Genomic DNA, 26,526 nt, shown 5'->3' on the forward strand with positions numbered 1-26,526 from the left:
GTAGGGGGGAAGGTTGGTTTTAGGGGGAAGGGAAAAATTAGACAGATGGCAAAGAGAAAGAATGGGGGGATAGGATATTCTCCTGGGAAGGCAGCAAAAGAGAGGGAGAGCAAAAAGAAATGAGAGCGGGGTTTGATTTTGGTCGGGGTACAGAGCCACTTGAGGGGGATTGGGATTGGAAATGGTTAGGTAGAATGTACAGAGTAGCAGCGTTGAGCGGTCTGGGGATTCAAGAACGGGTGCTGTCCACAGATGTGGTGCTGAAAATACTAAGATTTTTTTTTTCTCTTTTTGGGGCCATAGTAGTATCAGCACAGCCGCCTAAATGGGGGGTTTGGGTGGGGGTGGGGTGTTAAAATCCTTAAGGTAATTTTTTCTCTCTATCATTTTAACAGTAAACTCCCCTGTACATTCAAGCTTCATGCCTGAGTGACCTGGCAAAGGGAGGGGAATTGGGGGGTAGGGGGGAGAGAAGGGTTGAGTTGGATATTTGAAGGCATAAGTGACAATGCATGGGAGGAAGAATCAGGAAGAGAAAACATATCCAGAGAGAGAGAGAGAGAGAGAGAGAGAGAGTCAGAGACAGACAGAGACCAAAAGAGAGACAGAAACAGAGAGAGACAGAGAAACAGAGATGGGGGAGGGAGGGAGATCCAGAAATCAGTCCCAGTCACTTGCTAGGGAGACCTGGGTTTTGGAAAATATATGCAGTGATAATATATATTTTCAGAGGATGGACACAGATCAATTCAAAGCTTACCATACAAGGAGCTTCATAGAATATTTTCTTCCTATCCTTTGAAGCAGCTGTAAGTTCTGGTTGTTGTTACTATCAGGGAAGAGAGAGAAAGAGGAAGAAGAAGAAAAAAACTAGTAACTTTTTTATAGGAAGGGGCAATGGGAATTTTCTGCAGCATCTTTTTTTTCCTCCTTTCTTATTCTCATTAAGGCAGAACCCCAAACGTGCTCAGTTGTAGACCGTGTGTGGGTGGCTGGTGGGTGACGAAATTAGCCCAACACTTCGCTCCCTAACAGTAATGTATAGGATGTGCAGCTGGGATTAATAGGAGGCTGAGAGGTGTGGGCAAGTTAAATGCTCTCAGAGAGAGATTGATTGCTAAGGCAGGGAAGTAGCACCAGGCTGAGTAAGTTGTAGATAATGTACATGTAAAACCAATTTTTAATAAACATAAGTATGGAGAGATTCCAAAACTACTGTGTCAGGGCTGGTGATTTCAAAGGAAAAAAATACACACACAGTTCAGCTGGGAAGCCTGCTCCCTTGCTACATGCTGACTATTGAAAGGGTTGATCCTCTAGTACATTGGGTGCTGGGTGTGGGGATGTCTGTTCTCCCTAAACGGAGGTTTTTATTATCACTATCTTCCCTCTCCACTTCTTTACCCTACCCCCATTCCCAATATCAAGCAGACCTCTACAGCCAAACTCTTGTAGCTGGAGTCCCAGAGAGCAGTTTTATTGGCTTTAACGTATTCCAGCTTGCCTGCTGAGTAGTAAATCTTAAAGTTAATGGCATGTTGAGTGGCACAAAAACAGAGAAGAATGGAAATATACTCGTTTGGGGGGGAGGGAAGGGGGTGTTGAGGATTTCAGAGGGGGAAAGATCACCACCCTTATTCAATTTGGAGAAAATATCTGTTCGGAAGAGATTGTTGAGATGGAATGGGGAAAGATAGCCTCCTAAATACTATTTGTTTCCTTCCTTCCCCCACCCACTACAGCTTCCTGGGGTTGACTGTAGCCTTGTAGCTTTCTCTCCTTTTAATCAAGCTTCCTAGAAACATAACAATGCTAGTTTCTTATTTTTGTTTTTTCATTTTAAAAAAAATCACAGAAAAAAGAGCTCTTTCTCCATCAAAATAGGCAGCATGTGCAGTGATGGAAGATTTCAAAGTTTACACACAAAAATATTCAGAACCCACTGGAGGAAAAGGGCAGATTCTAAGAGAGAGATTTCTCATTGGATCTGGAGCAAGAAGAAACCACTTATTTATTTATTTCTGATCTGGGCAAACTTTTACAATTTACATTGAATTCTTTTCAAATCCCTTGATATGAAGTTATACATACAATCACTATATGTTGGGTGATAGTTGTGTTATTTCATATTTTTCTATCATGTACATGTAAATAAAATGATAAGCATCATAAAGGGAAATAATGCTGTGGCATGGGTTTAGAAAGACTTAACCAAGCTGTCTGGGATAGGCAAAATCCCATTTTTGTGAATGTTTTCACCCTCAAATTATCTCTACTGACAGTAGTAGATGAACCAATTGGTGGCCCAGGGTGTATTCACTTGGCCTTCCTTACTGCAGCAGCTTACCCTCCAAATCCGGGCATCATTTTCTCCTTATGAAACTTCTGCATATCCCATTCCCCTCGTTTTTTATAGAGCGAGTCTCAGCTATGAATGTCACTGACAGTGCTTGGAGCTTCGGGAGAGCTAAATAAATGATACAGTTTCCGAGGTCTGTTTTATTCAGTCCAAGAAGAGTTTGAACTCCTCCTTCTGTGATGCTGCCTGATTTATTAGCTAATCCTGATAAAAATAAGCCTCTGGCTACTGAAAGAAAAAAAAAACCTCTCTTGCCATTGGTGATTAATTACTGTTAAGTCAAAAAGCATGATGGGACTTTGAAGAATGAAGATTGTGTTGAGCTTCTAGTCTCCCCCCCCCCATCTCTAAATCGACAACATGAGGGAAAATATGAAAATGGTGCCTTTTGTTAAATCAGGGATGAAAGATTGCTGGTGTATCTTGCTCACTCCTTGCTGAATTTTCAACTTCTAATGAACCTAGTTGGGATAGAGCTGAGAGATTTTGTAAGAGACGGGCCTTGAAAGCTACTTGCTAATGTGTCTATTAACTAATTGGTAATAAATGAATAACCAAATTAACAAGCCAATAAATAAATCAGTTGCCTGATCAAGTTATTTTAAACCATTACCTTCCATTTCATATAGCTGGGTAAGAGAAGTAGCCCCAAGAGTTAATGGACTGCCTCTCGGGTGGAAAGAAACCTTAAAAGAGAATTAGCTTAAGTCAAATTGGGAGAATATGGTACTGTAAGAAGAGTATTCAAAGGTACTGAAGGAAAAAAACACAGTTCTATCAGAGGAGGGGAGAGCTACTCTTCTGGGGGGAGACGTTGATGGTGTTATGGCAAGATGGTTTTTAAAGGTACATTCTCACTCTGGTTATGGGACACTAATTGAAAATAAAAGAAGAGGGTCAGAGTGGGCAGACAACAACAAAACACTCAGATAGTGAAAATGCTCAGGTGCTAAGGATTTCTTCTTCCCCGTACTATCCTTTCCCATGTCCCACACCATCAGAAATACTTTGGGAGAGGATTTTTTTTTCCTAGTCACCAAAGAGGAAAGATTTGTACTACTGATTAAAGAAGATCTAGATCACCCATGTTAGTGTTATAGGTGAGATGAGACACAGTTTAGAGAGACTTCTTTTGGTATAGGGAGAAATGTCTTCTTTCTCTTCCTCCTCCCATTCCTCTTTTTCTCATTTTTGTGTTTTATTTATTTCATCTTCATTGTCTTCTTTCCTGGGGTTTAGGTGCAGAGAACAGAAGTGGGAACCACATAAAAACACACATGGCACCCACATATGCAGAGTTATCAAATCACACAAGAACAATTTAGCAATCCATTCATAACTTTGCTCTTGTCTAGCAGGGTAGGAGGCTGAGAAGACTGAGTTACTGGGAGACATAAAGACTAGTGCTCTCTGGACAGCCATATTATAATGCATTATCTTTGAAGTCATTTAAGTCCAATTTAAGTGGTATTTAGTATAATATTTATGAATTAATGTAATCTAAATATAGGGCTGTCCCCAAAGGTTTAAACAGCCTTTACTACTGATGCGTGCTTGTTCACAGGGCCTGTAATGCATTTTAATCTAAACAGCCAGGTCCACCTAACAGTCCTTCTAGTTATCCAGTCAGAACAGATCTGTGCCTGGGTATCCACCCTGCATGGAGATTTTTCCAGCTGTAAAAAAGAGAAGGCACTGCACAGTGGCCTTTGGATATTCATAAGCAAGAACCACTAATCTATAAAATATGCAGTCCTCTGAGAATTTCACATTTCTTATAAAAAGAAGTTGGGGTGGAACCATCCTTTGGAAATTGCCTCAGAGTTTATTCAGTTTTTAAATATATTCACCAATCCCTCTCCCCCAACTTAAATGTTCATATGGCAAACAGAATGCATCTCAATTAAAAGTGAATTGAGGAAAACCCAAAAAATCTCTAAGGGGGGAGGGGAAACATGGTTAGATTTAAATTTCTGTGGGTTCTGTGCTTCACAGTATCATGCCTGCATTCATGATGTGCAATCCATCAGAACATCAGTCTTCCATCCATTCTAGCCTAACTGAGAAGACTTGTTTTTTTCCTGAGGATATGTAAATTAAAGCTCAAGCAAATTCCCATCAAATTTGAGCATTCCAGAAAGGAAAGTGACAGCAGAACCTGGACATAAATCCATGATCAATTTGGATGAATGTTTAAAAAAAAAAAAACCTTTGGAAATGGAAAACCAGTGCTATCATGGAAAATAGTCCAGTGGAGTGTCTACATAAAAACACACCCATTTCATTGAAATGGCAGCTTTCCCTTGCAAGAAACAAGAGACAGAGAAGAAAATAAACAAACAAGACAAAGTAACTTTCAGTGAAAACATGAAATTGGAATTTAAAAAACCAAAATGTCCCCAAATCAAAGTTTTAAATTGTAAATGCCAATAAGTATTCCCTTCAATAGCAAAGGGGGAAAAGAAATTGATTTATTTCATCTGTGTGTGTGTTTATCTGTTATACATACATTTTCAAATCTGCTATCCAGTGAAATAAGAACCCATGCATACATGTGTGTATATGCATTGGCATTTATACACGTGACCTGCACACATGCTTCAACTAGTTCTGGACTAGATTACATAAAAACCCAGTCGAGAGGTTTTTATTCTCTGTCTTTCACAGTTTGAAAATGGATTCTAGATTGTGTTAAAGGGATATCTTTGAGGTCCTGACATTATCTCCATCACCTTCTCAAATTGTTCAGTCGTTTATAGCTCATCACTAAAAGGTGTCTCTTCAGCATACCCATTTCCTCAAGACAAATATCAGAAAACATCATTAAATTTAATCTGAAAATATCACCCTTCTGTGGTAGGTTTTAAAGTTGTTGAGGCTTTGCAGAAGAATGGAATTCCAGAATAGTTAATCATCTCAAATGTGTGGTTTTTGTTTAATTTTCCCTCCATATCCCTCCCCCTTTGGTGTGTTGTATGTGATTGGTCATGTATGTGTGTGAGAAAAAGAGAGAGAGAAAGGAAGAGAGAGAGAGAGAGAGAGAGAGAGAGAGAGAGAGAGAGAGAGAGAACTAGAGAGACCTGAGTGTTCAGACAGAAGTCTGATATGCCACCTCTCTGATTCAGAAAAATAACTGTCTCATTTGAGACAGGGAAGTCTATAAGAAACCATTGTACCCCTTAGTCTTTGTGAGGAGGTGGCCATGAAGTTCCCTGGGATTGTGTAATAAGACAGGATTATAAGAAGGATAATGGTTAGTATGGAGTGAATGACAAGTGGGCAATGAAAGTTAAATCACCAAAATGCCAACTGGGCACTGGAAACTGGGAGCATCCGATGGGGCAAAGAAGTTGGAGCTAGAGTAGTACCTGTGCTTAGAAGGAAACGATTTGACCTGAAGGGGGAAAGAGAGAGGAATGTGAGAACCTGGTAAGGGGGAAAGTAGTAAGGAGTTGCTGAAGTTGGGGAGAGAGAGAGAGAGAGAGAGTAGATCTTTGAGTGGTTTGCATACATGGTAAGTTAAGGTGTCAAAATTAGTATCAAGGGAAATTTCTTATTAAAAGTCTTAACATACTTTTTTTTTGGCTGGGGGATGGGGTGACAAGGCAAAGGGAGAGGATAGGTAATTTAGGGAAAGTCTTGAGGGAAATACTACTAGAGATGTAACTTACAGAGGATGTACCAACTCATCCCTCATGTCCATGAGTTTTGACCCAAGTTTGGGGGTTTCTCTGTTTACTCCCTCCCTACCCTGAATGGGGATGGGAAGGTTTCTGAGGTTATCCATCTGCATCTCCCACTCCGTGTGACCTTTCTCCAGATTTTTATTCCCTTTACCACCCCTCAACTCCATTGATTACGTTTTAGAAGTGACCTTCTGGGCTGAGCAGCCGCAGAAGAGTCTCTCTGCAGAGACAATCCTGCCCCTTCTGCATCCCACACCCCTCTCTTGCCACTACACCCCAGTAACACCCCATCCCCTTCTTTATCTCCTGAAACTGAACACCCTCCACATGTCAAGGACTTTCCTAATTCAATCAAGATGGCTCTCCTAGAAGTAATCAGTGTTTTTCTCCAAACCCAGTCAGGGTGTGGCAGGAACCCAGCAGCCTGCCAGTCAGCATCTCTGCGGCATTGGAGGTAAACCCTCTTTGTACCAGGCTTCTTAAAATGTTTCTTCTCTGACATCCCTACCCCTGCCCCCCAGTCCAGCTCATGGACTCTGGTTCCAGTTGGATGTGTGGATGAGAGTTGAGGGGTGAGAATAAAAGGCCATACCAACTTCCTCCTTTTAAAAAAATATATTTCCCATATATAGATACACAATTGAATCCCCAAGGCTGAGTATGGAGAGTAAGGGTTGATATTAAGTCTGGTACTGAAGACATTGAAGGCCACAGACAGGCAGGGAGCAAAAAAGGAATGAGGTTGTGAATGAATCTAGGTATTGGGAGATCTCCAAAGTTGAGGTGTTTGGCCTCTGTCAAGAAAGGAGTGACTAGCTATAGGGGCTTCCTACAACTCCATCCACTGGACAACTTAGAATTTTCTCATTTCCTGAGGCGAATGTAGACTAATATGCCATGTTCCTACCTACAACAGTGGAAAAGAAAAATGGGCTATGAATAGCCTCTGCTGTGGCTAGGACAGAGCTCAAAAGGGAACTTGAGGATTGGGAAAGGGACAGGGAAGGAGGTTTGGTGTAACTAGGGTTTTTATTGTTGTTTTTCTTGCAATTTGCTCCACCTTCTTTTTTCCTCTATCATTATATGCATCTCTCCTCCAATCCCAGCTGATTGAAGACTCAAACTAGTTCTTAATAGCTCAGGAACCAAATCATATGTGGCCATCTGTATGATGTAAATGAATGGGCACCCTTATAGATATAGACATTGTGTTCACTTTGTGAGGAAAGAGCAGCCAAAAATATTGATCAAAGCTCAGGGGAAAAAATTGATAATGAACTGGTCTCCAACAGGACTTTAATTGGCAGTGACTTCCGAGGCCCAGCTCTGGACAGTGTATAAACTGACCATGATGTTACTTTATTGCAATACACTCTCCTTTAATTAATTATCACCTTTGTTAAGACTGGCTACAGATCAAAGGTTTTTAGATACTTAACAGATTCTTAGTACAAAGCTCTCAGATGCATTAGGACTATCCTACAGCTCGGCCAATGAGGCGAGAGAGCTTCCCATTTTCCTCTCTCTTATCTGTTTATTTCATCTTCTTTGTTAAAGACAGACAGTCCTTGCTGCACAGACACTATTGGTTAGGACAGGGCCTTGCTTGGGGATATCAGCTTCTGGGAGGGGGAGCAAACAGAATATGTGCATGTTGGGGGCAGTTTTGTGGGGGCAGGTTGCAAAGGGAAAGGGGATGTTTGGCTTTGCAGTTATTTCTTAAAATGCACAATCGGGGCTTTAGCCACGGCTGAGTCTCTGGATGAAATGAGGAATCTGGACACGATGCAGACAGTCCGTGAAAATTGCAAAAGGTGTGTGTGTGTGTGTGTGTGTGTGTGTGTGTGTGTGTGTGTGTGTGTGCGTGCACATAAATATTACAAGATCAATAGAGCTTGTATCTTTTACCCACACCTTTTAACTTCTCCCTCCCTTACTTTCGCCTTGTGAACACCTGCACTGATGTCGTATTTCACTCCGGAAAATGCTTGCAGCCCGAGTGAATTTGGGTGATGCTAAATGAAACCAAGTCATTGTTTTGATTCAGTAGTGGAGTCTGGGCGACTGTGAGGACGTGGGCACTAGTTGGGGTAGGTGTGCCTAAAGCATCTAGTGCCATGGTACAGCAGAAACCTCACTCTTCCGGGAAGGGAGGAGGGGGCCCCAAAACCTACAAACTGACAGGTGACTTACTTGAAAGCGACCCTCTGAGTCATTCTAGGCAGATTTGAATGCCATACGTGGCTGTTTGTTCATTATTCTAATTTAATGATGCAGTCACACCTAATTAATCCATGTCTGGTTTATTCATATGCTATGTCTGAGCATCCAAAAGATTTTTCCAGCTAGCCTAGCCTTCCTTTGCCAGGGAGAGCTAGAGGTGTGCCTCTGGGTGAGAGAGTTTCTCAGTGTGAACAGAAATGAATCAGTGCAAAATGAGTTGATAAAGGAGCGACATGAGGCCATCTCTAACATAAGTGTTCATGCATGCAGGCATGAGGGCATGTAAATAATAACAAGAAAGCATATGTATATAAACACATATGCAGTATGTTTTCCTACATAGCCAACATGGCTCTATTCCTTTTTTAATACTCATAGGGCTAATTCCCATTACATAATGAGCATCACTCCTTGAAAATATAACATCAATTCCTTGGCATTCTGATGATTGGGGACTTGAGAGCAAAGGGAAATAACAGGTTCCATTCTCCATCCTGTCCCAGTGAAGGGATACCCAGGTGGGCTTCTCCCATTGTGCAAGTGGGGAAACTAAGGCCAAGGTCAGGTTTGGAACAGTCCCTGCCCTCTTGGTAACCTTCTTCTAGCTTGGGCCCCTTTTTTAGCTGGTGCTCATAGGCAGGTAAATAGCAAAAATGGCATTGACCTAATAATATCCTTCTTAAGATGAGACTCCCCTGGAGATCCTGGAGGAGGAGAACCATAAAAAGATAAAATAATATACAATGCACATATAGGAACTCTCTGATTATGCTATACTCCACCCCAATAAGACTTCAATTGACTATCTGATCAATTCTAAAAGCACCAGTATCTCTCACTAAGGGTAACCTACCCTGGAGGTTTAAAGGTGAGTGGAAACCACACACCTAAGATTTAGCAGTAATGGGTTTATCTATACTTCTTAAAGGAATGTGACAACTATCCTGGGATGATTCAGTTGTCTGAACACTATATTGATATCCATTATTTATAATATCAATACTTTGGTTGACCAATATGTGACTGTAACATGTCACTGCTGTTGGATAAGACTAGAAGGACTATGCAGCAACAGCAAGAAATATTATCCCCATGTAATATTTATCATATTGACTGGTTCTAATAATATACACAAAGGAAAAAATGTTGAAATTATTTGCTCATTACACGTGTAGTGAGAGGGGGAACCCAGCTCCCAGTGGGTTGTATGGACATGAACCTCCTTAGAAGTTGTATAGTTACTGTCACTGCATTACTATTAATGACACCCCACAGCACAGTCTTTCTCTAGTTACCCAAAACAAGCTTATTTCACTCTGTCCAGAAAAAGCAATGGATTCACTTGGCTGCCATCAAACCATATCTTTCTGTAAAATGGATACTTTGCACAGCGCTACATCACCTAGAAGAGACAAAAAACACCCTCACACCTTACACTTTCTCACTGTCCCCAGTGTTTTAATTTCGTCAAAGTGAGAACAGGTTCTGGGTAATGGAGGGGTGGGGGGTTGCGAAGGAAGGTATAATTAATTTAACTGGATGCAAAACAAGCCCTTACAGTGAGGGCTGACAGGTGCTGAGGAATAACCTCTACAAGATGCCATTCTGTGTCCCGAAGTTTCAGGTACCTTGGAGGAAACACATAGCCACCCACCCTCACCTGGTGCGCATGAGGTAACAAATCAATTTATCTTTCTTGTGTTAATCAAGGACCCCAAGCCTGAAACTTTCAAGCATCTCCTCAAACAACAGGGCTGGTCTGTCTGAAAGGGCTGGGGTTTTTCAGGCCATTCTCATTACCTTATATTTGAACTTTTATGGGGTGTTCATCTGGAGTTCATCTTGGGTAATAAAAGGTAGAACAGACAGATGATTTTTCCCCAATTCATTCATTTGTTAGTCTACTCATTCAGGACCTCCCTCCCCTCTGGTCATATTGTTCTTCCACTGGGAGTGGGGTAAGGGGAGGAAAGACCAAATGGCCTTTGCTTCTAGGATATTTCAGAATCCTATGAACCATGTAGGATAGAACCAGGGTAGGTACTTTGAATAGGAAATGGTAAAATTGGGGGGGGGGGGGGTGCTAAGAGAATGATGGGGCAAGGGGAGACTCCCTACTTGAAAAGAGAGAAGAGAGAAAACTAAGGAAGAAGGCACCTTCAGTTAAAGCCCAATAAGCATGTACTCTTATAAATCACCTTTCTACCAGGAGACAGTCATCAAGCAGGCTTGGAGTGACTTTGGAAGCCAGGCTGGTGAAGGGGGGGGGGGAGTCATGTAGATTGAGGAGGAGGGAACATTTCAGTCAATCTTTGGTCATTAACAGAAGGAACAAAAGACAAAAAGACAGAAAAGGGGGTGGTGTGTATGTGTGAGTGTATGTGTGATAAGAGGCAATCTGCACACCAGTGCACAGGTCATTCTATGTGGTAGGCAGTCTTTTCCTTCTCATTTACATATCACCTTTAGGCTCATAAATTACTTTACTTACATTATCTCCTTTGATCTTGCCAATGAGTCCTTGATTCACTCTGGGGCAACTGAAAGAAGAAGAGAAGCCCCATGACATCCACCCAGAACTGGACTTCCTTAGACCGCCTATACTTCCCCTACCTGCCCCTCCAAAGGTCTCTAGAATAAATCTCCTCCTCCCTAAGTCATGCCAGGTCACATACCCTATTGCTCCCAGGGTGGGCAGCTTCCTCAGGGTCCTACTCTCTATCTTTCCCTATTTTCCTTCCAAGTTGCTATTCCAGGTCACACCTTCCCCTCCATACTCCAAGGTCTCTAGCATGTTGAAAGGCAACATGGTAGAGCAGAACAATTAGGGTATTCTTTTTTCAATCAAGAGACATGAATCTGTATCCCATCTCTATTAACTATGTCACAATAGCTATCACTTTACTGGAACTCAGTTCCCTCATCTGTAAAACACTGAAACTGAAATAATGGTTGATCTTGAAGGTCTCATCTAGCTTTGTGTCCTTTGATACCATGATCCTCTGTTCTGAGATCACTGTCTCCCACCCCAACATACAACACCCTGGAAATGGGGAGCAAGGGGAAGAGGGGGAGCCTGGGAGAGTATGTTTCACTCTCTATGTGCTCAATCACGAGCACACCATTCAGGGACAGACTGTGAAGAACTATGCTTTTTTTTTGGGGGGGGGGTGCGATGTACAGTATCTGGGAGGATAGATTAGAGGTCACTGACCTTCCAGTTCCCCTAGCCTTTCCATGGATTCAGCAGATATGAGGGTGCCTTTAGGGTGAGTAAAGGAAAAATTATGTCACTTTATATGTAGTATTCCCTTTCTTCATCCAAGGACCTCAAAATTTCTTTAAGCCTCTCTTCAATAAAGAAGGGCCTCCCCATGCCAAACCTGTTAGAATCTCTCCCTATGCTGAGCCTAAGTGTAGGCAGAGACCTTGCTGGCAAACTATTGGGATCATTGAAGTGATTATGGTATCAATGATCCTGGTGTCTGGATAGAGACACCAAAATGTCTCCACCACCAGTCTGTCATGAGGCCTGATATTCCACCATTACAGCTTCATTCCTTTGGGTTAATGTGACTGTTTCCTGGTTCCACTACTAAATTGCAAACTTCCCCTAGAACAACCAGTCCCCTAAACCTCAGTGTAAATGAATTTGTTCTATGTTTTCTTCTCAGACAAGAGGGCCCAAGAGCAGCTTGAGAACCATGGGTACCAAGGGAGGCAAAGGGCTGATAAGCACTCCCCAGAGACAACACAGACCTGGCTGTTGTGACCCACCTCACAGGTTTACAGAGAGCCCCGGCATGTTTGTGAAACCCCATAGCTGCTTGTTCTCTCTCTCCCCTCAGGGAGGCGCCCTCTGATGGCTAATGTAAGGAAGTCAATACTCCATTCTGTCATCCTTTAGGCCAGAATAAAATGATACCTTCCTCCTGTCCTGCTGATGGTCCTTCCTCCTGCTTCCCCACTATTCTGTGGCTGCAGCAGAAGCTTGTCTCGCTGAAACCCTTCTCACTGCTGGGAGCCCCTCAGAGACAGATAGATGAGAATGGGTCCAGTATTCTTTATTTGGAAAGCAGCCCATGAGAAGGAGCAAGAGTAGACAGACCTGAGCCTGTGATGCCAGGAATGTCCTAAACCTCGTGAGCATGCACGAGCACACACACACACACACACACACACCCTCCCAAAGGACTACACACACATAGAAACCAATGTGTGTACACACACACATATACACACATGCCCTTTGCTTGTGCAACCTGAAAGAGGCATGACTGACCGCTTGATCAATCCATTGACATCATTCATCACCCAGATTCAGTGCCAGGCACTAGTAGCACTACTATTGCATCTTATTTGGTTTCAGTCTGTGAGCCCCAGAGCAAGAGAAAAACTGTGTTATTTGGTTTTATGTTTTATTTATTGTATTTTTAAATAAAAGGAAACAGGGATGTGAAGTAAAGAGCACCAGGCTAGAAATTAGGATGCCTAAGGTTCTAGACCTGGTTCTGTCATCTCAACTATGAGGAGCTCGGTTTCCTCCCCTGTAAATGTAGATGACCACCAAAGTCCATACTAGCTCTTACACTCTATACACCTACCATGTGTTATCTGTTTAAGAAAGTTCTGGGCATAGGGATGCCCTTTGCCTCAGGATGTCATTTTTCTAGGGATAAGGAATATTGTCCTATGTTCCTGATGGAAAAGGCTGAGGTCTGAGGAGAAAGTAGCATGGCCCATGCTATGGAGCCTCATGACTCAGGTAGACTGGGAGTTTAATATCCTCACTCTATAATCCTCCCCAAATCATGATGATTGGACCCCTCCCCATGTCAGGTCTCAAACCCCTCCAAGCCATGGGCATCTTGGTTTTGACAAGATGGCTCAAGGGATAGTTTAGGCAAAGATGAGGTTGCTTTCCCTGAAACTGTCCTCAGAGGTTTTGGAAGGGACCTAGCTCCCTAGACTCCCCAAACTTAGGAACCTTTCCTCTGGGGATTTCTCCCCAGTTTTGCTGACACTTTATATTCCCAGCTAGAGCATCTTTGAGGATATTTCCAGTCACTGTAGCCCTTTAGGCAAGTAAATTCCATTCTATAGACTCCATCTACTATGCATAGAGCAGATTTCTCCAAAGCAGAGAATAGGTAAATCCTGATCTGATTGATGGGAAAAACCTGACCTCTGCCTTTGAGTAGTCTCCAGTCTTCTTAGGGTATGAAATACATTTATGACACCCAAGGACTCTCATGTATTATGATAGCCACAATCATAAAATAATTTCATCCAGAATAAATGCCTAAGGGCCGAGTAAAAACAGAGAAAAACTTTGGGTCTGGGGCTAGAGGAGGTGACGTCAAGAACAGAATCATAGTGTTTATTGCAGAAAAGGATCTTAGAAACCTAGTCCAATACACTCATTTTGAAAAAACTGAGACATAAAGAGAAAAATTATTTATCCAAGGTCACACAAATATTAAGTAGAAGAACCAAAATTTAAAGATCTGGTGCTGTGGGCTTGGAGCCAGGTTTCACAGGCAGGGAGAGAGAATGCCAAGTGGAATGGAATGGCATGGCCAAAGGCTCCTTTGTGGGAAGAAACAAAACCTGAGCAGAGGGAGGAGAGGAGATGGTGTGTTGATGCACTGTTTCAAGTGCATTAATTTTGTTTCTCAGAACAGTTGGGGCCAGAAGCTCTGATCTCAAATAAGGAGGGACCTAAAACAGGCTAAGGAACAGCAGGCACAGTTTTGGGGAAGGCAGGCAGCTCCTGACAGCTTCCAGAAGGGGGTATCTTCACCTCCTGTGAGGCTGCAGTGTCCTTCGGGCTCCTGAATCACAACCCACTCATGTTGAGAAATTAGTCATTGAATATTTAAACCAGTGGTCATGTTCCCTATCACTTGGGGAAGGCTTGGCTACATTTTCTAAGCAGTAAATTGTGGGGCTCGTGGCACTGGAATCTCCCCTTGCTCTCTGCCCCACTCCTCCATTTTCACCCCTCCCACCAAAAAGAGTAGACTGAGACTCTAAGAATGATGGTGAACTGTTCTTTCCTATTTTCCCAGAAACCTGGGACTAAGATAGCAGGTGTAAGTTTCCCTTATCAGAATCCAGCCAAAAATAGTGATTATAATTTCTATAGGAGGAATTCTAACTGGACAGGAAGGCCTTAAAGAGTGAGGCCAGCTAACCAAAGAAGCAAATTGGGGGTGGGGGAGATGTTAGGCAGTCAGGGACGATGAAGGGGCATGTTGACTCCCTTTGTTCTGGGAGTACACTGGGAACATTGTGTGATATACCCACTCTTTGAGAGATTCAGTCTCTCTGACAAATGGAGAAACTGATAAACTGATCTCCCAAGACTGAGACCAACCTTCAACATACTCCAAGGATGAAGAATAAGGTTCTTCTGCATCCCTGTTGTGATTTTTTGCCTTCTACCCAATTTTCTCCACTCCAAATCAAGAGATTTCTCAGGGGAACACAAAGGGTGGTAAAGGTAGGTAAGAGGTGACCCCTAGGACCCATTTTTTGAATAATTGGAGGTGGTCTTCAGGATTTCCCCACAATCCCTTCCTATAAGTCTTCATTCAGTATCCTCAAGATGCCTTTTCTCTGCCCTGTCCTGAACACTCACAATATAAACCATTTCCATTTCTCTCTCCTATCAAAATTTAACTATGCTGTGTCCTGTCTCTTCAAGGCCCTGCTTCCCGATGATCTAATAAACTAATCTGTGCAGCTGTGTTAAGCGGCCACTAATGGGTGTTAATGTGTTACCTCTCCCCGGTAAGTTATATGTACTGTATCAGGGGCCTTCTGGAGACAATGTCTCAACTCAAAAGAATGATAACAGAGGAAATGTCAGGCCGACTGGAGGTGAATACATTTTATTTCCTTTTGGTCAAACCACATAGACAGATAGTTACCTCCCCACAAACATGTGGGGCTGACCTGTGTGACATTCTATAAAATAGTCTTGGGAAAATAGATGCCCATGGTTGAATAATAATATGAATCACTTGGAGAAGCGCATTATATTTTTTGAAATGCTTTCACGTTTATTTTCCTATTTGATGTAATATTTCTATGAGGTAGGCAGAGTAAAAATCAGTACTCCCATTTTACAGGTGAGGAAACTGAGGCCTCACAAGGTAAAATGACTTTCCAAGGTTACTCATTAGTTTAGTAGTAGTCAGGTATTGAGTCCAGGTCACCTGCCCAAAGGGTAGCCTGGCTTCAAAACCCGTGATTCTTCCGGATGGGAAGTTGGTTCTGAGAGTCTAGGGTATGGACCGTTTAGAAGGTTGGCGAATGAGTGATTTTGTCATTTCCACTTCCTCCCATCCCATACACCTTCTCCCACTATCCTCCATCCTACCATCAGATTTAGTTATTCTGTTTAGTTAATTTTCTTCTCTTTTCCGGGTAGCCCTCTGCAAAAAAAAATCTTTTTTTAAACCATCACATAAATAATTGCGGTGTCCGTGTGTAACAGGCCAGCTCCCCGGAAGGGTTGCTGAATCCCTGTCTCCAGTCGCAAGCAGAGCCTGCCAGGACAGCGGAGACTAGAGATTCCTGCCGCTGGGCTTTACCAGCCTAGTCGGGAAAGAGACGACTCGTGCAATTCAGAGCTGACGGTGCCAAAGGTTTAATCAAATATTCAACATGGTCAGTAAACTTAAACCAACGTCGTATCTTGAGCTCTGAGTCCCCTCCCTTCCCTTCCCTCTGTCACTGCCCAGTGGAGGCTAGGGAAAAGTTAGTAGTTCTCCCTAGAGCCTGGAGACAACTGGTTTGGGGGTAGAAGGTAAAGAGACTGGGGCGGGGATTTCGAGAACTCCGTACGCACTCATACTGGTTGATTTAGGTGTTTGCGGGATGCGGAGAGAATTGGGGAGAGGGACGTTCAGGAAGCTGGGGTTTATAGCTTTCCTTCTGTGTTCTATTATTCATTCCCTCTGATTTTTATCTAATCTCTCCCTGATTGTCCTGGTGAAACTTAATAGACAAAGTGAATTTTTATTACATCATCAATATAATCTCCAGCTAATCAGCAGCCACGTGGGCCGCAGTGAGCCCTTTAGCTCCTCAGCTGGCTTCATAAAAAATAGGAGCATCAGTGCCAGGTCTGGATTTACACCGCCCCCCCCCTCCCAGTCTGAGTTTCCCTTTTCCAGGCTCTGCCATACTGCTTTATGCACTCTGGGGGGAAAGGGAAGAAGGTCTCCCAGACCCTTGGGTAAAGCTGCCAATCCACCAGGGAAACCGGCTCTGTTGTTATTATTTTTAGTTTCCCCTCTCCCAGTTCCAGGTGTTGAAATCACAGATCTAGGGCTTGTGTTGTGAATGCTGGAGTGGCCTATTATTGCCTCCTGCTCTGGCTGGTGCCTGTTGCTGTGCTGGGAATATAAAATATCATTCCACATAATCACATGCTTCACATTGTATATTGCATATGAGATTAGGAGGGAGGTCTCATTGTGCAGGGAGCCTGGGTTCTCAAAAGCCATGATCAAAGCACAAGCCCTAACAGGACCTCGACTGGAAAGGTTTGGGGTATGTGCCCAAAGATAAACAGAAGGGCTGTTATCAGAAGACTACTTGGGGAGATTCATCACTAGGGGCTTAGCTGATGGGTGATTAGGTTGTTGTGGGTTTTGATTTTTTTTAGCTGCAGTAATTCCCCAAAACTTTATATTAAGACATGGAGAAGCAGTGATCTACATTGCAGAAGGGAGTATAGATGTCTATGAAATTACAGGATTTTTTTTAAAGTATCACGTATGTTACAGTATACAATGAATGCATAAGCCCCACACAAAGATTAGGATCATTATTTTGTAATCATGTTATACCTAGTATGTACTGTAACCATATTTGCAGAACACTCAAGTTTTCAAAGAATTCATATTTATATTATCTCGAGTATTATCATCTGTTCTTTTCAAAACTACTCAGGAAGGTTGTTCCTTTCTGTGTATGCATACATATATGGAGAATATATGGAGAAACATTATTGCATGCTCATGTGTGCCCATATTTATTTATTTAACAATCTGACATTGCTGTAAAAGAAACCACGGTCAGCCAAGAAGCAAAACATGTGGTGGTCAGAAGCAGGTCAGAATGGATTCTTCCAGTGCTAAGATCAAATAAAGCAGCAAAGCAGGGAGTCTGGTTGTTTTAAAAAGTGGAGAAGGCAATATATTCTGTCTTCCCCTCCTTCCACTAGCCTGGAGAGGGATGATGATGGAAGCAGTCTGGGCTCCTGTGTTCCCCTATTTCAAGATGTAGTTATGAGGTAGGGAGACTGATATTTTACCAAAAATAGTAATCCCACTATTTAAATGAGTGTTATAACCTTGAGAGACTCTAGTCTAGACTCATTCAAGATAGTTCTGGTGCTAGCTCCATTCTCTCTAGGAATTGCCTTCAGAAGGAGGCACCTTCTTTTGTATATCTTCAAAGGATGGGTGAATGAGTGAATGAATGAATGAATTGAATGAAAAAGAAACATTATGTAGAGCTTACTATTTGCCTAGTACACTGCTAAGTGCTGGGGATATAAATACAAAAGTAAAGATAGTACCTTCCCCCAAGGTTTACATTCTAATGGAGGGAAACAACTCATAAAGTGGAGTGACCCCTAAAGAGGGGGTATTTCTGTATTTCCAGCAAATCTTTGTCCTTTGAGGATAGGATTCATCTTTGGAGGAAAGCCTGATGAATCAGGGTAGAAGTGTTTCACTGTGGGTGCCACCATTTGGAATCCAAAAGGAAGCATGACTATGAAGCTATGAGGAAGATATTTTTATGCAGCCAGATTGGTTTAGAAGGCAGGCCTCCTCTCTGTATAGACATTCACATCTTGGATAGTTGGACACAGGTTCAGTCACAGCCCAACCACTGTTTCTCGAAAGTTCTTTTGTGTTCTTTGCTGGTGGCCAGGGCAGCCAGACCAGATGCCCCCAGTTCAGGTCTGCGAGCAGAGGATAGGTGTATGCTCCCAGATCATCCAGACATATAATCTGCTACATTACTAAGTCCAACATGGGAAGGGGGGATGATATAGATGAAAGAACTAGGGATGGAAGTCAAGAGATGTGGATTCTAGTCCAAGTTGTACCACCTACTCACCATGTGAGTTAAGATACGTTATTTAATCTCTGGATTTCAGCCTATTAATCAAGGAACATGAATTTATTAAGTACCTACTATGTGCCAGAAACTATGCTAGGTGCTAGGGTTAGATAAAAAGTAAATAGCCCCTGCCCTTAAGTAGCTTACATTCTTTTGGGGGAGACATGTAGATAAATAGGTATATACAAGATACATCACATAAATAAATATATACAAAATCAATACACATATGCTATTTTTAGGGGAGGTACCAGAAGATAGGGACATCAGGAAAAGCATCCAGTAAAAGGAAATCTTGAGCAAATATCACTTATCTTACCTTCCTACTTCATTGAGCTTTTATAGGGACTAAATGATTTGATTAATGTGAAAGTACTTTTGCAAAAGTTAAAATGCTAGAGATCATTATTAGTTATCAAACACCCCTTTCACAAAAGCCCACAGTGGAAACTTGCTCCCAGAAATGAGATATCAGATCTTAGGATATTGGAGTTTTGGTTTGTTTTATTTTGTTTTTAATGTACCTTAGAAATCATCTAACCAACTCATTCATTTTACATGGGGGAAAACTAAAGTAAAAGTTGAAGAAATGGCTTACCAATGGTCACCCAAACTGTTAGTTGTGTAGGTAGGGCTAGAGCCCCACTTAGGACCTAATTCTCAGTCCAGTGTCATTTCCAATACTATACTCAGCCTGTGGTTGAGCACAGCACACACACACACACACACACACACTCCGATGTTTACCTAGGCTTCATGTGTCAGTGTCTAGGCACCATCCCTAGGGTAACATACATTGCATGCTTGAGGCAGAAGAGATATGCCCTGAGAATTCAGTGTGGCAAAGACAGGCATGTTTTCAGGAGTCCCATGGAGAAGCATGCTCAATGATTTTTGCACCATTGCCAGAATAGACTTTCACAATGTAATCTCCAGGCCTGGCTCTTCCCTCCTCCCACATACCACATCCCCATCTTCTTCTCAGCCCATTTCTCTCCACTGGACCTGGCTTCTCCAGCTATAAAGTTGAGAGGCAGCACGATATAGTGGGAAAAGTCATGAACTTGATGTCAGGTGACTATGGTTTAAATTCTGATCTTAATGTGTATGACCCTGAGTAAGTTCTTTTACATCTTTGAGCCTCAGTTGTCAAATGAGGATACTCATACTAGCATTATACCTCATGGAATTATAAAATGCAATGATTATAAAATGCTTTACAAAGCATAAAATAAATTATAAGCATATGAGCTCTTATTTTTAGCATTTCATAATTTTCTCAAGGAAAAAGGTAGCAAAAAGAATGAGGAAGGAATAGAGAGAGCAAGGAGGAGGAAAAGCTGAGACAGACTACTAGAAATAGGCAAGATTAAGGTCATGAGACTATTGACTTCTCCTGGGAGGCTTTGTTTTATCAGGGATTTCAGATAAGATGAAACACTGGGACTAAGGTTTTTCTTTCCTTTACTGATTTATTTTTTTAATCAATAAACAGAGATGGCCCTTGACAAAATGGAGGAGAATGAATAAAGTTTATCTTTGTCTCTCTCAATTTGCTACCCAGGCTTCTTTCAACATCCCTTTCTCTGCATCCCCCTTCTTTTAACTTTTCCTTCCCACAATCTTGAGTCCCATTCTTACCTAGTCTTAACTTAGAACATGATCAAATGAGGAACTGTCCAGTAACATCATGGGTTGTTTGTGAAGTAGTGAGCTCCCTGTTTCTCAATGTGTTCAAGAAGATTGTCATTGCCAAGGACATTAGTCTCTTTGCTTCCAGTCTCACCATTCTCCAATCCTTCTCCGCAATTTACAAATTTGCATTTCAGACAGGCAGCTCTGACCATGTCCTTCCTTGCCTCCCATTCAAAAACCTGTGGTGGCTCCCAATTGCCACTAGAAAAAAATACAAGCTTGACAGTCTGACATTTAGAGCTTTCCACAATCTGACTCCCACCTACCCTGCCAAACTCACTTCGTTATAACGCTCCTCTTCCTGCAGTCTGCTGCTCAGACAAACTGTACTATTAGCTCTCTCTTGAACCCGTCATTCCACCTCCCATTCCAATTGCACAGGCTGTCTCTAACACCCAGAATGTACTCCCACATCCTCTCTGCCTATTGGAATCCCTAGCTTGCTTCAAGGATTAACCTGGGCTATTTCTTTACTGAGTTCTTTCTTGATCCCCTCAGCTATTCCTACTTGTTCCCTCCTCAAATTATCTTGTATTTACTTATCTGTTTACATCTTGTCTCCCCAAGCAGAATATAAGCTCCTTGATTGTCTCAGTCTTGTATTTGTATCCTGACATCTAGAAGTGTATCTTGTATGTAGTAGATATTTAATAAATGTTTATTGAATTGAATTAGGAATCATTCTTGCACTGGGCAGGAGATCAGACTAGATTACCTTGAATGTCCCTGCCAACCCTAAGACTGTGTTATTGAATGATAATGACTATTATAATATATAGTAACATGTTATAATAGATAATAAATATTTACCATATATGATATAATAATATAGGTCCCTCTCATGGGATTTATATATTTTACTAGAAAATAATAAACCTTCAGAGTACAAAGGAATGAACCTCCAATGGTAGAATTTCATACTCTATGGAGCAATGGAAAATATCCACACAGAGAGACCCCCCCTCAGTAGGCTAACACCTACTATAATGTACTGCAAGGCTGCCCTAGCTAGCAGAATACATTGACTCTCTCCTAAGAAGGGCCAAAAAAAGTCCTAGAAAGGAGTTATAGTTATAGGGTAGTAAGGGCCAGGAAAGGAGGTAGAGTATTGATCTACTCCCATTCCAGGTTGAACAGCTCTCAGAGGAGGGCATAGTTGCCTCTTCTCCCTGACCCCTTCTAGGTTTGTATGTGACGATGGGAGAGTATGCCATTCATTACTAGTCAGGATCTGCCACTCACCCAATCATGCTCCTTGATCCCTAATGCTGCCCTCAACATAGTTCCAGGGATGCAGCAGTTGGAAGTGGGGAGAAGAGAGCAGGGGGTGGATTCAAACTGTATTAGTAGCAGAGAAAAGGAGAAGTTAAGGGAAGAAATTAGCAAAGTAGATAGACTCTTCTATACATATACCATGAATAAAGGGGTAACTATACTTAGAGGAAATCAGAGTTAGGACTAGGAGATCAGGTGTTCTTTCTTCAGAAATACATGAAGAAGCTGGAAGGGTTAATGAATTTCAATGGACATTCTCAACACTTCTTGAATCTATTGATGGTCAGAAATGAAGGTGGAAGTAATAGATCTATTTTAACCATAAGTCAGGGTAGTGTACACAAATGTGAGTGTATTATATTATTATTATTATATTATATGTTTTCTTTGAGTATTATGTATCTGTTATGTGCCTGTTACATATAAGTATATATATATATATATATATATATATATATATATATGATACATATAAGTGTGTTTTGCTTTGTGTATCAGGTGTTGGTATGGGAAGTGTAACTATCATCAGGGTATTTGCTACATATGTTGTCTGGAGGTTTTATGAGAGACTTTTCATGTTGTGGATATATTGTATATGTACACTGTGTAATGTGTCTGTGCTATGTATGAGGTTATACAGATGTAATGTGTATGTGTGTGCTGTATGAGGAGGTATAATGTGTATTCTAAGTATGTATTTCAAGCTTAATACCAGGAATGGGGCTGAGAAGAGAGAAATTTCCCTGTGTCCCTACAGGGATGGTTAATTCTTGTTCAAGATCTGTCCACTGGGATACACCCAATCCATAACTTGCTTCTTCCAGTTAGCTGTAAGCTGCTATCTCCATAGGATCTATCCTCCCTTCTTTTGATAGATTCTGGTCATAGAAGCCCAAGTCCCACATTGAACAACTTTGGGAGGTAGAGGCCCAATGAGTTATACTAGCCATAGCAAAAGATATTCCCTCCCTCTTTGACATTTTTTTTTTGCATTGGGGACTGACAGATGATGAATTCTAGTGTGTGCACATGTACGTGTCTGTGTATGTATTTTGGAGGAAGAAAGAAAGAAAGAGAAAGAGAGAAAGAAAGAAAGAAAGAAAGAAAGAAAGAAAGAAAGAAAGAAAGAAAGAAAGAAAGAAAGAAAGAAAGAGAGAGAGAAGGAAAGAAAGAAAGAAGGAAAGAAAGAAAGAAAGAAAGAAAGAAAGAAAGAAAGAAAGAAAGAAAGAAAGAAAGAAAGAAAGAAAGAAAGAAAGAAAGAAAGAAAGGAAGGAAGGAAGGAAGGAAGGAAGGAAGGAAGGAAGGAAGGAAGGAAGGAAGGAAGGAAGGAAGGAAGGAAGGATGAATGGAAAAGGGGTAGGGAGAGGAAAAAGAAAAGGAGAACAGAGAGAAAAAGAGACAGAGAAGCAGAGAAAGTGCATGTATATATGAGGTATGAATCAGTGTGGGATATCTGTATCTTTGAATGAGGAGTGTGTGTGTGTGTATGTGTGTGTATCATTATGTAATAAGTGAGGATTTCTGTGTATAGGTCTAAACCTTTGGGGAGTCCACCAGTAGATTTCATATTTGTGACTGTGTAAATGGAAAAGGGCTCTGTTTTTGTGTCCCTAAGGGTCTTTGTATGTTCTCCTGTATATGAGAGAGATCCCTTTAGATGCACATGAGCTGAAGTATTTTTATGGTTTCTGTGAATGTGTATTCATAAGGAATATGTTATATGTAGAAGATGGGAGAGCTGGAGCACATGGGTGTGATTGGTAGCAGTACCTTACACAAAGTAGGTACCAATTAAATAGTGAATGAATCTATAAACGAGTAAAGAAATTAATGATCTGGGCATCAGTAGAGGGGATGCACTGCTTATGATTGACATGTTTGAAGTACATGTGTATACTTTGGTGAAAAGTATATTCCTGGTTCAGTTTTGTGAGGGGCGAGTGGAGGGGTTCTCTGTGTGACTTCCATGTGCCCCACCCTTATTTGAGTACAAGCAGTCTGTCTGATATTACTCTAAAGCCGCAGACAACCACCCAGATTTCTCTGTGTTTTCCAGAGCTCTAGAAACATACTCTTGTCATATTATCATATTTTCTGCCCTCAGGTTCCCCTCCAGATTTCCTTCCAGGATCTCTTGAAAAATTTGGGTCCTCTGTTTCTCAGGGGATAGACCAGAAGCCCGTTGCTTCATGTTACCATATGACCCAGCATATCATTGGGAACCCCAAGTGCTTGAGGTGGGCAGAGATGGGGTGTAGAGGGGGGCACCTATTATAGGGAAGAGGAAAAACCTTCCCTACCCTCCTCTCTTACCTATACCACTGCATGCTGGAGCTATTCAAATCTCCTGCAAGAAGGCAAGGGACCGGCGCTTGGCCCATTATGTGCAAGGAAAAGTCTTATAACAAGCTGTCCCCATGGTGGGAGGAAGAAGAAATTCCAGGGTCAGGGGTGCAGGATCCTCTACCTTCTGGGCTGCCTCACACGCTAGGGGCAACACTGCCCCTCAGTGGCAGGTTCCTTTCTGTTCTGTCAAACAGACTCTTGCACATTGTAGATTTATTGACAGACACCACACTCACAGCCTTGCCACCTGCCTCTCCCCCACCCCACCACACAGACACAGACAGAAATGAAGCCACATGAGGACACTCCCACACTGGCTTACTCAGATGGGTGCTATCACAGACATGTCCACAGTCATCCATTAGCTTGTATGCATATACTCCTGCCTACCCCCTCCAGCGACAAACTCGGGGCCCAATGTTTCAATGAATATTCTCTGTTCTTGTGCTTTGGGGCCAGAATAATTTTCTGAAAACGCCATGCCCAACACACAATTCCTCTTCTTCTCAAGTAGCTATTTCCTCCAGGATATCGTCAAAATCCCATACCCTGGTACTTTAGGCTCTCCATATACAAGCCCAGACCCTGGCAAGCCAGTTCTTCCCCCTTCTCCACATTTTCATCTTCATATCTATATTCATGCTAGAATGGCCTCTGCTTCCTTCACACTTACATCTATCAAGGTCGAGTACAAATCCTATCTCATCCATGAAGCTTTTCTTGACTCTTTCAGCTCACATCCATCATATGTGCACACATTTACCCAAGGCAGTATCATATAGCAAATAGAGAACCAATATCTAAGAGGGTTCACATCCTACTGGCTATGTTACCCTCGGCAAGCCAGTTAGTCTCTCAATGCTTTGGGCACCTTTCAAAGTCCATAAGTAGCTGAGCAGGAGGTGCTAATCTCTTTTGGTAGAGATTTCCTCATCAGGAGTCCCCTATGCCAATAAAATCACAGCTCTAGTCCCAAAACAAACTAACAAACACAATATACACATTCAACAAAGAACAGTACAATACACAATACACATTCACACTGAAATAGTCTCCTATAAAGAATGCAGGATTTGGAGTCAGAAGACTTGAGTTCAAATCTCAACTTCACTACTTACTACTTCTGTGGCCTTGGGCACTGCTCTGGGCCTCAGTTTCCTCATCCATAAAATGAGGGGAACAGATTAGATGACCCCTAAAATCACTTCATCTCTAGGCCTAAGACCATAAGACAGACCTCCACTTTCTGAGCTTGTCCACCACTTGGGATATGCGAATTACTTGTACTTCTGGAGCAGGTCAGACAGGAGTATCCCAGGAAAGACTGATCAACTGATGGATAGGTCTCTATAGGGTACTCTAAGCTGATTCACAGAACACCAGTAGCTAACATGAATTTTCTGAATGCTTCCTATTTTCCTAACTTTGTGGTTAGTGAAATAGGGAAGCCCAAAGGAGACAAGATCACTCATTCCCTTCAAAGATTCTGTAGTCTTCACGAAAATTTCATAAGATACACAGGCATGAAATTCCTTTAAGTTGGTTAAAAATAATAATAAAGCAAATAACACAATAGCTGGCATTTGTGTAGCATTTGCGAAACATACATTATCTGATTTGATTCTTACAGGAATCCTTAAGATAGGTAGTATATTGTTATTCCCATTTCATAGACAAGCAAACTGAAAGTCAAAAAGACTAAACAATGTGCTCAGAATCATTCTGCTAGTAAGAGATAGAACCTGGACTCAAGCCCAGACCTTCTCACTCTGCCCTTTCTATTCTGTCTCAACAAATACACAATGTATACGAACAATGTATACAAACCTGCCTTCAGAACACACTGCCAGGGTTAGAGCTTATCCCGTCAGAGGGTTAACCCTCTCTGGGGTTAGGTGGTCTGTAGAGGATTACTATCATCATGATGTCGTGAACAGGGTTAAATCAGTTTGTGACAGGGGTCAAATCCAGTCTGTGATTGGAATGAGGGACTAATTTGTGACTAGCATTAGGGTATTAGGAAGAATACAAGTTGATCTGTGTAAAGGGTATTAGTATCCATTGGTGACCAAGGTTAGGAAGTCAGTCTGTGGCTGGAACCTGGGGCTAATAGGAATTGAATAGGATTTGAATTAAATAGGAAGTGAACCCTAGACCCTTGGCCTCATTAGCACCATGTTCTAACAAATGAAAATTGTATAATAAATGCTAAAGTGTATATAGAATAAAAAAGAGTGATTCATCTGCAGTTGGATTAATCAGGCTAAGACATGAGAAAATTGGAGGGAAGCCAAGTCTATCTGTCTTTAGAGCATTCATTTCAGGCCCACTATGTGGTTCTCACCAGGAACACCACCTCATTTCCTTTAAATCTTTGACAAAGTAAACTGAGTCGACATGTGGTATAGACCCGTGGTGTCAAAATCAAATAGAAATGCATCTCTGCAGACTGCATATTGACTTAGAAAACCACATATTCACATTATCTATGTTGTGTTATATTTTCATTTATTTTGTCAAACATTTCCCAATTATATTTTAATCTGTTTTGGGCTGCACTCAGGAATGAGTTTTGCTGGCATCTTGGACTGGAAGTTTGTCATCTCTGGTGTAGATACTGACTACTAGAACATAACTGCTCCCACCCTACATGAAGGAGCGTTAGTCATAGGATGGAGATAAAGATTTTTTTTCATTCAACTAGCCTATAGCATGTATTTATTACTACTAATAGAGAGACGAGATTGAGAGAGAGAGAGAGAGAGAGAGAGAGAGAGAGAGAGAGAGAGAGAG

The 26,526-nt window shown here is 41.8% G+C and overlaps 1 protein-coding gene across 10 annotated transcripts in view; it reads left to right on the top strand.

Annotated features, from left to right (window-relative positions):
- The window catches only part of CELF4 (CUGBP Elav-like family member 4), a 599,657-nt gene that overhangs the window by 731 nt on the left and 572,400 nt on the right, over positions 1 to 26,526 (top strand). The window lies entirely within an intron of this gene.

The sequence above is a fragment of the Petaurus breviceps genome, unplaced genomic scaffold (assembly GCF_028583685.1).
Source record: "Petaurus breviceps papuanus isolate PSGF00001 unplaced genomic scaffold, PetGlider_PUasm1.0 151, whole genome shotgun sequence".
Taxonomy (NCBI): domain Eukaryota; kingdom Metazoa; phylum Chordata; class Mammalia; order Diprotodontia; family Petauridae; genus Petaurus; species Petaurus breviceps.